The following is a 13,156-nucleotide window of genomic DNA, read 5'->3' as shown; positions in this document are numbered from 1 at the left end:
CCCTGAACCTGTTTTCTTATCTGTAAAGGAAGGGATTGAAGTCGATGATCTCTGAGGTCCTTTTCATATCTAACATTCTATGATCATCTCCAGTCGTCCTGATCTAATATTTTGCCACTGGTTCCAGATAGCTCTGGAGGGAAAGGTGAGGCAGATGACCTTATACAGACCTCCCTCATTTCACTCTTGCATTCCATGGCTTTCCCTCCCTAATATCATGGTCCTCTTGGAGAACAAAGGGCAAACAACAAAATCTTAGATGAATTCTAAACTCCTCTCCTGCTCTGACTTTAATATTATTTCATGATTCTTTTTTCTATGTCTTTTCACCAAATTCATTTTTTTAAATCTTTCTTTAAGATTAAATAGAGAAAATACCTAAAAAACTTGAAACCCATATAGATTGTTTCCTAAGGACCTCATTTTCTTTGTTTTCTCATTCCCTTATGTTCCCTTTTTGTTTCTAAGAAATAGTTGTCACATGAAGAATTTTTTTACAAAGCAAACTTTGCATTTCATAACTCTATCCACTTCCAGCAGTAGTTTCAAAGCAACATTTTTAAAATAATTGCTTTTGTTAAAGGTATGAAACTTTTTTCTCTGTGATATGTGAACATAACTGAAATATTTAAAAATGTTTCCTCACATTATATGTTCATCTTGTTTATCCTAAATTTGAATTATTTACAATGACTTACTACTTGATCCACATCTACCAATTAAATTAGATGAAAATTATTTTGAAGATTCTTCTAGCTTTAAAAGGCAACTACTTGAAAAGACAAAGGAGTTAGCTTTTAATCTTTAGAAAAATTAATCTTTAAGAAAAATTTCTTTCAAAATTGATTTTTTTAAACCTGTATACTTTTTTAAATTTTGAAAGTTTCAATATACTCGGAAATCACGGAAACTAATTTTTATAGCATATTCTATATATTGGAAACACTGGAATGATTTCAGATATTTGATTCCACTTACAGGTTTTTCTTTTTCATTATTCAGAAGAAACATACTATACTTCTTATTCCCAATACAATATAGTCATTTGGACAAACCCTATTGTTGATTTCAGCTTAGATGAATTATAGGCTTCATAAACTCCCACTCCTTAGAGAAGCATGAGTCCCCATCACTACATTCCTGGCAAGTGGTCATCTGGCCACTCCTTCGAACAGCTTCCTGGATGCAGAGTTTGCCAACTCTCAAAGCAGCCCCTTCTGAGTAGGTTTGAACTTCAATACTAACTATTCCTAAAATCAGATAAGTAAGTGTTACATAGATGTGTCATTGGTGACAATTGCCTTTGTTTTCCACCTGCCCCAGGACTTGGTGCCACTCTGGTCTACAGGGAAGGAGCAGAGCTGTCAGATTGGCTGCAGCCCTGTACACCTTACTCACAGACCTCTTCTGTCCTAAACTTTTGCCTGCTGTCCTCCTCAATAGGGGGAGAACTATATGGGTGAGTCACAGTGCAGTTTTAAAATTTTAATTTCTAAGGCATTCTTTAAACCACAGTGCCTTTTCAAATCTTGAAACATTACACATTTTGTGAATGTTTTGAGCACTCATTTAAACTCAAGCTTTAAAATTTCATATCCATTTTCTTAAGTTTGGCTCTTCATGAAAACAAAGAATTATGGCATGCATTTAAAGGTAATAATCCCAATTTTGTTCTCTTTTATAATTATAAGGGACTGATGGGGCAGCATTTCCTAAAACAGCTTGAAGTCATGAGAAAATAAAAGCACCAAACGAAAAGCTAAGATAATTATTTTTTAAAAACTAAAACTAACTAGGGATATCTCTTACAGTTCTGTAAAAAATACAAAAAAATTAATATCTTTTATATTGGTCAGGTACAGTTCCAGAACAAAACATAATAATGTATATATGATATATTATATATTGTCATTATTCATATTTTTAAAAATGCTAAAGCTATGTTGTTTGCATAATATCTGCTCTCTTAGCAAAATTCCCTTTTTAATTTATGATGTGGTAGCTTATGTAGTATGAGCTACATTTATGCCTCCTCTGACCCTTGACAAGTAAATTACATTTCTGATTTGTACTAAAAAAGAAAAACTTTTCAGTTTTTTTTTGAATATGCTCATTTTTAGGAAAATAATTTGCATAGATGACCACATATGAAAGCAATACTTTAATGAGCAAAAGTATCAATTTCATGTGTGTATGTATGAGTGCATGTATGTGTATTCCTTCTTCTAAAAAAATTATAAACTATTTCAGTTGTCAAGATTTTTATAAGAAAGGAAAGATTTACAAACTTAATCATTGGTTCACTTTAAAGGTAGCTAGTTGGTTCAGTGGACAGAGTTCTGCACTTGGAGTCAAGAAGACTTGAGTTCAAACAATTACTGGCTTTGTGATCTTGGGGCAAATCATTTAATTTTTTCATCTGTAAAATAAGGATAATAGTACTTACCTCCCAACAAGTATCTATTTGTTGTGGGGATCAAATGAAATGATATTAGTATATTTTGCAAGCCTTAAAGCTGCTGCTATTTTTTCCCCTGTCGGACTGGCTTCTTGAAATTTCATCTCTAGAAATAAATCTTTTAATTATATTTAGTAATACTTTTCTGAAAAACAAGTAGTCTAATGATGAATAACAATGAATTACCTTAAACTTTTTTTTCAGAAAATAAAAAATTGTTTGGTGGAACTGGAAGTCAGAAAAATTGTGTTCCAATTGGCCTTCTAGTCTTGTGATCCTGACAATTTACTTAGTTTTTGTAGTTAACTTGTTCAGAAAATGAGAGTAGTAATCCTTGCACTACTTACCTTAAAGGTTCATTGTGAAAAAAATACTTTGGAAGCTGTAAAATAACATATGTTTATTATTATTCTAATTATATTCATGCAAATATTATATGCCAATAATAAACATAATGATATTTAAGTCATCTCATCTAAAAAAATATTATAAACACATGGAACAACAAAGAGAGGTCTTGTGAAAAATCTTTTTATGACCCTCAGAATTCTTCTATTTCATAATAGTTTCAAATAATGCACTACCATAAGAAAAAAATCAGTGAGAGCATTTGAATATGGAGAGATATAAAACTATGAGGCTGATTTCTGACACATAGCTCATTAGAATGAAAGAAAATACATAACTTGCTTTGAAGCTTTACTTGCAGTTAGAAAGACAATTACATAAGTGATTTAGAAATAATACCTGTGTCTTTAAAATGTTCTTTTTGCCAAGAGATATTTTCTTTTAAAAAAGTGAAGTAAAGAACTCAACTATTTGGAATCAATGAATGTTCCTTATTATTTGATTATTGGAATACTTATTACTGATGATCAAACCAATTTTGAATATGCTGGGAGTTAGTAAATTACCCATAATTGTATAGTTGGATGACCACTTGTCAAAAAAAATGTGAGCAATCTTTGAATGTGAGCAATCGTGAATTTGTAAAGAAACTATTTTAGATTAGCTTCATGTTCCTATCTGAATCTGGGACTTTATGAATCCTGTCTTTGTTGTAAGCCTAATTAGCTGTCCTGCTTTATAATAGCGTATACCTTTTTTAGTGACCATAATGATAGTCTTTGATAAGTTGTACGTGATCAGCACTGGTAAATTATTATTCTCAATTTTTTTTTCCCTCTGATTCATGAGCACCACTCACTTTCTGTTTAATTTTGTCCAGTTGCATTTATATTTCCCTACTCTATCATTCTTCATTTCTAATATATTAATAGTGACACAATTCCATATTTATAGATTAATTTTTCATTTTAGGTTGACTGTTTTATAATGCCACATACAGAAACGTTTAAGTTCATAAGTAAGCTGTCTGTATATTATCTTTTAGGATTTTGTTACTTCTGTTAAGTTTTTCTACAAACAGCTAATGCCTTGTATAAGGTGTGGGTTCTCAGAGAGGTAGTTCCTGACGTGAGTCCTATTCTATTGTTAACTTTACTCCATATTTTCATCTTAACTGTGAGACCAATTGTCCCTTTGTCCAGCTTTTAGCATAGTGTCTGGCACATAGTAAGAACTTTTTGACTGATTACAAATTGTTTGTCCTGAACTTTAATGAGTGTATTAAGTCTCTCATTTACCTACATATCAGATGGACATACATACAAGCTTTTGTATATCACATAGAAATATAGGTCATAAAGTTGTGTCTTTTTCAGCCTAAAATGGCTCATAAGAAGAGAGTGACAAAAGATCCCTGTGCTATGTACATAAAAGTTCTTTATGAGATGTCTTTGCTGTAACTCAGCAGTGTATATAAACTTTCTAAATGTTGGCCTATGATCCACAACATGAGTAGATTCCAGAAATTATCATACTCTGTAAAAACAACCTTTTCCCTGTTTGTAATAGAAATAAACTTACTGTGAAATTTTCTGAATGCTAATTCATCATACACTTAAAATCTTGTTCACTGTTTATACCTAGGAGTCCTATGACACAGTTGATGTCATTAAAAAACTCAGTGTAAGTACATGAATATTGTGGGAGTATAATTATTAAAGAGTTTAGGGACAAATGTAGGGGAAAACTCCTTTGATTTTTACTATGAATTAATTCTTAAATGGAGATGATAGAGGATTCCAAATAAACCCGTCACTTAGATCTTTGCTAGCACTCTGTAAAGTAAGAATGGTCCTGCTTTAACATCAATAAATATGGTAACAAGAGTCCTGCCCAGTAGTCTCATAGAATTAATTGTGTTTATATGTTTTTTTTGTTTTTCCATGTTTATACAATTGTTATATATAAGATAATATTCACCCTTTTACTTGAGCCTGAAAGTTTTATGTCCCCACTAATCTCCTTTAATAAAAAGGAGGCAGGATTTTCTTTGAATGTCCATTTTAATTCATATTTGCCCTGGCTTAGGAAATGGAAAATACTTGTTATTTTTGTAGGTCTTCCTTGCCAAAGTAACCATTATTATACAGCAAACCTTATAATTAACAGGAGTGTTATGTTTTTGATGTCTAAGAGGACATGCCTGGTGGCCAGAATTTTAATGACTCTGCTTTTGAATAGTACTGTAATTATGTTAATGAAAAAAATTTAAAAACCTGTTGTTATATTTGAAATTGGCTCTCCCCAACTCAGAGCTCCAAGTGAGGTAATCACTCAATAACCCAATCACACTGTTCATTGTTATAGAAGCTTTACCATTTAATAGCCCAGATTAGTTGATCCCACATTAAGCAGCCCCCCCTGTTGCCCCTTTACTCCTGGGGGCTTGCCATATTAGTACAGGACTTAATATGAACACTTGATTGGCATGAGCTCTACTGTAGCTTAGAACTCCTGAATTCAAGAGGTTTGCCAAACTCAGGTTTCCTTTGTAGCAGAGATCGAAGGCATGTACCATAGTGCTGACAAATTTTGCTAAATTAAAGAACAAGTATATCATTCAATTATTTGAGAACTAATTCTCAGCATATACATTTTTAACAAATATTCTTAATTCCTTAATTGAATATGAAAGACTTTTTTATTTTCTAAAACTTGAAATTATTAAAGTTAACATAAATTAAAAGACCTTTGCCAAAGTATGAATTATAAAGTATGTTAAACAAAATCAACGACTTGTTACATGTCTTTCTGATTTTTTTTTTCAAAAGAGCTTCTGAGTAAAGTTCTCATTTTAACATGAAATGCACCAAAATATAGGGGAAATGGTTTCCTTTAGATTTTAACTTCTTCTTGGATGAGGTCAGAAGGAAAATGTGATTAACTGATTAATCTTTTGTATCACACTAATACATTACTTAAAGCAAAAACTTCCCAATTTCTAATCCTGTCATTGGCTTACAAATAAAAGATTATTTCCCTGCCAGTAAGAAAAAAAAAGAGACTTGAAATCTGTTTTGTAAGAATTTAATAATAGATTTGCAGAAGAAATATTACATTATTGGCAAGAAATATATTTTATACATTTGAATCCTATCTACTATTTGAAGGGTATAAGAGAAATTGAAAGTTAAGATGGTTAAAATCAACTTTAAAATCACAAGTGCTTCTATTGAGAGCATTCATGATATAAATCCAACCTGATTATGGTATAATCTTTGTGACTTGTTGCTATAGTTTCTTTGCTAATATTTTATTTAGCATTTTTGCTTAGGATTCATTAAGAGTTTGCTTTCTCTGCACTTCCTCCTTTGTTTTAGGTATCAAGAACATTTTTATTATAGAAAGAATTTGGTAGAAACTATTTTTTCCAATTCCTCCCCCAAATAAACTGTATAATATTGAAATAATTGTTATTTGAAAGTTTGAATAGAATTCACCAGTAAATGCTTTTGGTCCCAGGCTTCCCTCCCTCACCTCTTTCCCCATTCCCAGCTTTGAGACTCCATTTATGGCTTCCTTATTAAGTTATTTAAATCCTCTTTCTCTTGTATTAAATTTGGGCATTTTATATTTTTATATGTATTTAATTTAGGTTATCTGTTTTGTTGGCATAAAATTGAATGAAATAGTTTCTAGCAATTCCTTTATTTTTTACTTCTTGTGAATTTATCGTTTAAATTTTTGATTATGTTGATTTGATTTTCCTTTTCTTTTAATCAAATTAGCTAATTATTTATCTGTTCTACAATTCTTAGTTTTATTTTATTAACTCATTGTTGGAATTTGTTTTTGATAGTTTCAATTTTGTTAATCTCTTCTTTGAGTTTCAGAATTTCTGCCTGTGGATAAAATGACAGAAAAAGATAATCCTAAATGTTGCAAGGGATATGGGAAAACTGGGACACTTTTTCCAATTAAAACCCTAAAAATGAAGGGATGGCAAAGAAATCATAAAAAAGGGAAAAGGATCCACACATGCAAAAATGTTTGTAGCAGCCCTTTTTGTAGTGACAAAGAACTGGAAACTGAGTGGATGCCTATCAGTTGGGGAATGGCTGAATACGTTATGATATATTAATGTAATGAATATTCTATAAGAAATTGTCAGTAGGATGATTACAGAGAGGCTTGGAGAGAGTTGCATGAACTGATGCTGAATGAAGTGAGAAGAACCAAGAGAACAGGGTACACAGCAAAAACAAGATTATGTGATTATCAGCTATGATGGACTTGGCTCCATTTCAACAGTGAGATGATTCAGACCAATTCCAATAGACTTGTGATGGAGAGAGCCATCCACCTCTAGAGAGGTCTGTGGGGACTGAATGTGGATCATAACATAATATATTTACCTTAGTTGTTATTGTTTGTTTGCTTTTTTTCCCCATTCTCTTTCCCCCCCTTTTAATCTGATTTTTTTTGTGCAACATAATAAATGTGGAAATATGTTTAAAAGAATTACATATGTTTAACCTATATTGGATTACTTGCTGTCTAGGGATAGGGGAGGGAGGGAAAAAAATTAAAAAGTTTTGCAAGAGTGAATGTTGAAAACTATCTTTGCATGTATTTTGAAAAATAAAAAGCTATTATTTTAAAAAAGGAATGTAAACAGCTAAAAAAAAAGAATAACTGGTATTGAATCAGAGTTTTAAAATTTGTTTTCTAGATTTTTAGTTGTATGCCCAAATTGTTGATCTCTTCTAAAATTTCTCCTAAGGGGAAGAGGCTACGTTCCAAATTTGATCTGTTGTCCCATTATTGTCATTATCTTTAATGAAATTATATTGTTTTTGATCTACCCATTTTTTAGTCTCCAATGATTTAGTCTTCTATTAATTTTAATCACAAAATAAGTAGCTCTTTACTTACCATAAATTTTTATTGTATTTTTTCTTTAAAAGATGTATTTGTTACTTATTTTTCTGCATTTGTTAGGTTTTAAATGTTCAAATACATGGTAAGTTTTGTAAAGATGCCATGCGCAGCTAGGGAATATGGATGTTCCTTTTTCCATTCAATGATTAACAGAGATCTATCATATCTGACATTTCTATAGCTCTATTTAGGTCTTTAAGTTCTTTCTTGTTTATTTATTTATTTATTTATTTTTTACTAGATTCATTTAGGTTTGAAAAGAGTATGTTGATTCCCCCAATAATATAGTTTTGCTGTCTATTTTTCCCTATTACTCATTTAACTATTTCTTTAAATATTTGAAAGCTATGCCATTGTGTTGATATATATGTTTGGTACTTTCCTTTTTAAGGTACTTCCTTTGGTAGCTTTCCTATTTAACTCTTCTAATTAAATGTAGACTGCTGTGTTCCCTGTAATCATGATTGCCACTCCTTCCTTTTTTACTTTAGCTGAAATATAATAAACAGCTCAGTTCTTTAATTCTGTGTCAATCTGTATTTCAAGTGTATTTCTAATAAACTAAATAGCACTGGATTCCACTTTCTAATCTTTCCTGAAATTACCTTCCCCTCTTATTCTACCTTCTCTCATTTCTCTTCTTTTTCTTTAGTGAGTGAAATGTATTTCTGTTGTGTATATGTATGTAGTTTTTTTTTTTTTTTCCTTTGGCCAGTTAAGATGAAAGTGAAACTCATATGTCTCATATTCCTCTCATTATTTTCTCTTTATTTGTATAATTTTTTATATGAGATTATATGAGATAATGCACTCCTAACTTAAGGTTTGATTTTTTTCATTGTTTACTTATTCTTCTAGTCTTCATTCCCAACTTTAAACTTTGTGTTAGGGTCAGACTCTGTGCTTCTAGAGGGAATAGCTGAGCTGTTCTTGATCCTATTTTGTATTCTCATGAGTCCTGTTAATGTTTTTCCCAGGTCTTAAGTGTTATGTTCTTTAGAATATTAGGGATAATTTTGGTAAGATTGGGATCAACAAACTGTAGTCAGAGGATCAAATCCAGCCTGCTGTTTGTATTTGTATGACAATTAGCTAAGAATAGACTTTACAGTTTAAAAATACAATAAAGGTGTGTTGTTGTTTTTTTTTTTAAATGTAAAAACCATTATGAGCTTACAAAAACAGGCAAGTGATAGTTTGCCTACTCCTGGGCTAAAGACCTAGAAGCTTTTAATACACTAGAACAGTCTAAGCTTTTCTAGCTCCTGACCTAGGTGTGGTTCTGAGACACACAACTGTGGAATTACTGCTAAATTCAATCTTGATAGTTAGGTGTAAGGCTTTTTCAGGGTCAGAATGGTAGATTTGCAGATTCTTTGAGGGCTAGACTGCCTGTTCTGGGATTATTCCACTTTAGGCTTTATACTGGGCTGGGAATTGGATCTGAGATCCTACTTCATTCCTGGACCCAGACAAACAGTTGCTGCTGTCTTGTTTTACTCTTTGCTCAGTACATGGCTTCAGGCCCACAGCTGTTCCTTTACCTCAACAATCTCTCTTATTATCCCTCTCACCCTTCTCTTGCCCCTGTGGGTATAGGTTCCTTTCTGAGTCCACCGTGAAATTGAGACTGAGTTCTGGAATATAAGCAGTGGAGTTGCCATTTGGCCCCAGTTCCTTCCTTTCCAGCATTAAAGCCCTCAGTGCTGGAATAAAGGCCTTTTTTTTTTTTTTACTCAGGGAACAACAGCAAGCCCCAGGCAATGCTGTCCTGAAGGCTCCATCCAATATGCTCCTGGCTACAGACCTCTGTTTCCCTAGACAGATCTGGGCTACAAAAAAAGGAACATTGATTTTTCCTGGCATTTCCTGATCAGGACTTGTCTGGTATATTTTCTAAGTCTTTATGTATTAGTACTGGAGGTAAACCTTCCTGTACTGCTTTTCTCCATCTTGCTGTTTTTCTCCACTTGTATTTGATTTTAAAATGTATTATATAATTTTGCAAATTAGATTTATTTTCTTTACCATGAAGCCTAGTCTATGTTATCTCTTCTCCTAGGTAAGATATCATAATTTTGTATTTGTCCCTAGCATGCAGAATAGTGCTTTTCACATAGTAACTACTTAATAAATGTATTTTCATTGATTTGTTCCAGTAACTTCTGTAAGTCTTACAATAAATAGTCAAGGCTCAGAAACAAATTTTTTTTCCCTTAGAGTTTTGTAACTTTATCCTTATTCAAATTCAAATGGCTTTTATTCTTTAATAATGAAATCAAAGAACTGTTTATATTTATACAAGATTTGTACATCAGTACAAAGAGATTTCCTTACTCAATGGCAATTGGATTTATAGTATAAACAGGCTATTGAAAACAAATGCAAAAAGAATCATCCTTTCTAAATGTTCAATAGGAAGGATGGTTTGGTGAATTTAAAAAAATAATTGGGAATTGAAACTTCTCAGCTCAGCTGTAATATTATTTGATTCTAACATTATGAAAGTCATTGAATCTCATTTTTAAAAACCACTTGTTAAGTAGATCAACATTTTTTTCCTAAAACACATGAGGTAGCACCCCATTTGCCCACCATATTCAGTTTGTTGCATCTTTTTTTTTTGTACTTTCCTACCTCTCATATGCATTTCCTTCTGTCCATTTCCATTTGTCCAACTGCATATTGTTCATTTCAAAATTAGATGTCTTCTAGATATCTCAAACCCAGCATATTCAAAACAGAATATACTATTCTGCATCTCCTCCCCCTCTCCCCCAAATTACCCAACTTCCAAGCTTCTCTAGGGGACTACCAGGCTAGAAATTATCTAATCCTTTAGTAGAATCAAGGATCTTTCATTCTTTGCTTTTACTCACCTGGCATATTCAGTCACTTGTCAAATCTTGTTTCTGCTTATTATCTCTTAAATCCATCTATTCCCCACTCACATTTACACCATTCTAATTTTGGTCCTTATTTCTCTGGCTCAGACTATTGCAATAGTTTTATAATTGGTCACTGCTTGATTAGTAGGAACACCTGAATTCTCCTGCTCTAGGCACTTACCAGCCATGTGGTTCTGGGAAAATCACTTCATTTCTCAGTCTTAGTTTTCTGATCTGTAAAATGGAGACAAAAGACAATTCCTCCTTTATGAGGTTGTTGTGAGAATGAAATGGGGTGATAGTCTTTATAAAGCACTTTGTAAACTTGAAGGCATTATATAAATAATTGGATTGACAATCATAACTTTTTAAATTAATTTTATAGATAAGTAGATACATAGATAAAACTTTTGTAAAACATTGTATCAGGCACACAGCCACTAAAAAGATTTTCCTAAAGGTGACTTCTGAGCACCTCCCTTGTCAAATGAACTTTACTGGTCTATAGGATCAAACAGACAGTTCTCTGTTGGACATTTAAAGCTCTTCTCAATATGATCTTATCTTGCCTTTCTTGTCTTATTGTACATTACTCCACTTTATGCACTCAGGGCTCGATTCAGCTGACTTTCTTGTTGTTATTGTTGTTAGGCTTTGGACTTGTTCCCCATGCTTGAAATTCACTCCCTCTCTACTTCTAATGGAATCCCTGATTTTCACAAGAGCTACATGAGGCTTTTCCTAAGAGTGTTACCCCTCTCCCCAGGTTTTTTTTTTTTAATTTCAATTTATTATGGCAACTACTATATGTGAAGCTGTTGTTTATCCTTTGTTTTCTCTCTCCCCCACTTAATAATATTTTTTCCAGTTACTTGTAAAGATAATTTTTAACACTCATTTTTGCAAGATCTTGAGTTCCAGATTTTTTCCCCTCCTTCCCTTCTCCACCTCCCCAAGACAGCAAGCATTGAACAATTTTATTTGTTAGATTTTGACATTTACTTTTATAAGATTTTGATTTACTTTTTTCCTCCCTCTCTCTCCAATTCCTCCCCAAGACAGCAATCGAATATAGGTTATATATGTACAATCATTTTAAACATATTTCCTCACTAGTCATGTTTTGAAAGAAAAATCAGAATAAAAGAGGAAAGTTCCATGTAAATGTAAAAAAAAAAATGTTTCAATTTGCATACTATAGTTCTTTCTCTGAATGTGGATAATATTTTCCATCATGGGTTTTTTAGATCTTACATCATTGTATTACTGAAACAAAAAAATGCCAAAACACTTAGTAGAACATATTGTATACAGTAAAAGCCACATTATGTGATGACTAATTTTGACATATTTAGCTCATCATTAATACAATTTACAATATTTTATATTGTCTACAATTATTTTATTTTATTTTTTTATTTTGGAAAAAAATTTCTTTACAGCATTATCCCTTGCACTCACTTCTGTTCTGACTTTTTCCCTTCCTCCCTCCAGTCCCTCCCTGTAGCTAAAACTATTGGGTTGATGCACTGAGGTCGGGACTGCTGAACACTTGTTGAAATCCTTACAAAGTGTTAAGTCATTAGAATTGATAGAGACAATAATTATCTAATTTAGCATGGTTCAGTATGATTGATCTGATCCTACAAGGAGATGTTATGGGCCAGAACTTGAAACAAGGTACTAAATGGAATTGAGGAGACAATGTTTAAATCTAGTTTAGAATTGATTTAATCCTACAACAAATATGGTTTCCCAGTGATATAATGATTGGTGTGTACTCAGTATACAGCATATAAGCAAGAAGCTCTCAGGGCCAAAGAGCATTCTGGGAGATTGAGAAGGCTCGAGTTGGAGGCAAAAGCTGGAAGAGCTAAAAGACAAGCTGCAAGAGCTCTTGGAACCAAGGAGGGAGAGAGGCCTCTAAGAAAGAGATAAGACTTGGAAGGAGAAAATAAACGTTTGGATTTTATCAGCTGGCTGGCTGCATTTGAAGTGATTATTACTTTGAATGGAAACTAAGGCTGCTTCCAGAAACCTCCCCAAGAAACCTGCTCCCAGAGAGCCGATCATATTATACAAAAGAAGAGAACACCATAAGCGCTTGAGGCTAACTACTGATTGGACAGTACTCTATGGGCATATGCTTGGAAAATGGTCCTTTCCACTATCTGTACTGACTCAATGATTGGTGTATAGAGGATTGTAGGAGGGACTAGGGGGTGGAGTAAGACTAGCCAGAAACACACTCTCGGTGATAGATGAGGGAGAAGGCACTTGTGGAGATTCTCTTCTATCCCCTTCACTTCTACCCCTAAAGACCAAGAATAAAGACAGACTTTTGCTTATCCTGACTCCGGCTGATTCTGGGGTGTCCTGGATGCTAGCACGACCGTTACACCTTCCCCAGATGGCAAGCAGTCCAATACATGTTAAATATGTCACAGTATATTTTAGATACGATATATATGTGCAGAACTGAACGGTTCTCTTGTTGCACAGGAAGAATTGGATTTAGAAG

The 13,156-nt window shown here is 32.9% G+C and overlaps 1 protein-coding gene across 8 annotated transcripts in view; it reads left to right on the top strand.

Annotated features, from left to right (window-relative positions):
• Nucleotides 1–13,156, top strand: part of DCAF6 (DDB1 and CUL4 associated factor 6) — a 160,456-nt gene that overhangs the window by 36,094 nt on the left and 111,206 nt on the right. The window contains exon 1 of one of the 8 annotated variants that reach the window (XM_051999019.1): nt 1,348–1,459. The exons of the other annotated variants lie outside the window; for them this stretch is intronic. The gene's annotated coding sequence lies outside the window, so the exon portion shown is untranslated. Of the gene's footprint in view, nt 1–1,347; nt 1,460–13,156 lie in introns of those variants that run through there. 8 annotated transcript variants of the gene reach the window in all.

This window comes from Antechinus flavipes, chromosome 4 (assembly GCF_016432865.1).
Source record: "Antechinus flavipes isolate AdamAnt ecotype Samford, QLD, Australia chromosome 4, AdamAnt_v2, whole genome shotgun sequence".
Taxonomy (NCBI): domain Eukaryota; kingdom Metazoa; phylum Chordata; class Mammalia; order Dasyuromorphia; family Dasyuridae; genus Antechinus; species Antechinus flavipes.
This window is presented reverse-complemented; position numbering and strand designations above follow the sequence as displayed.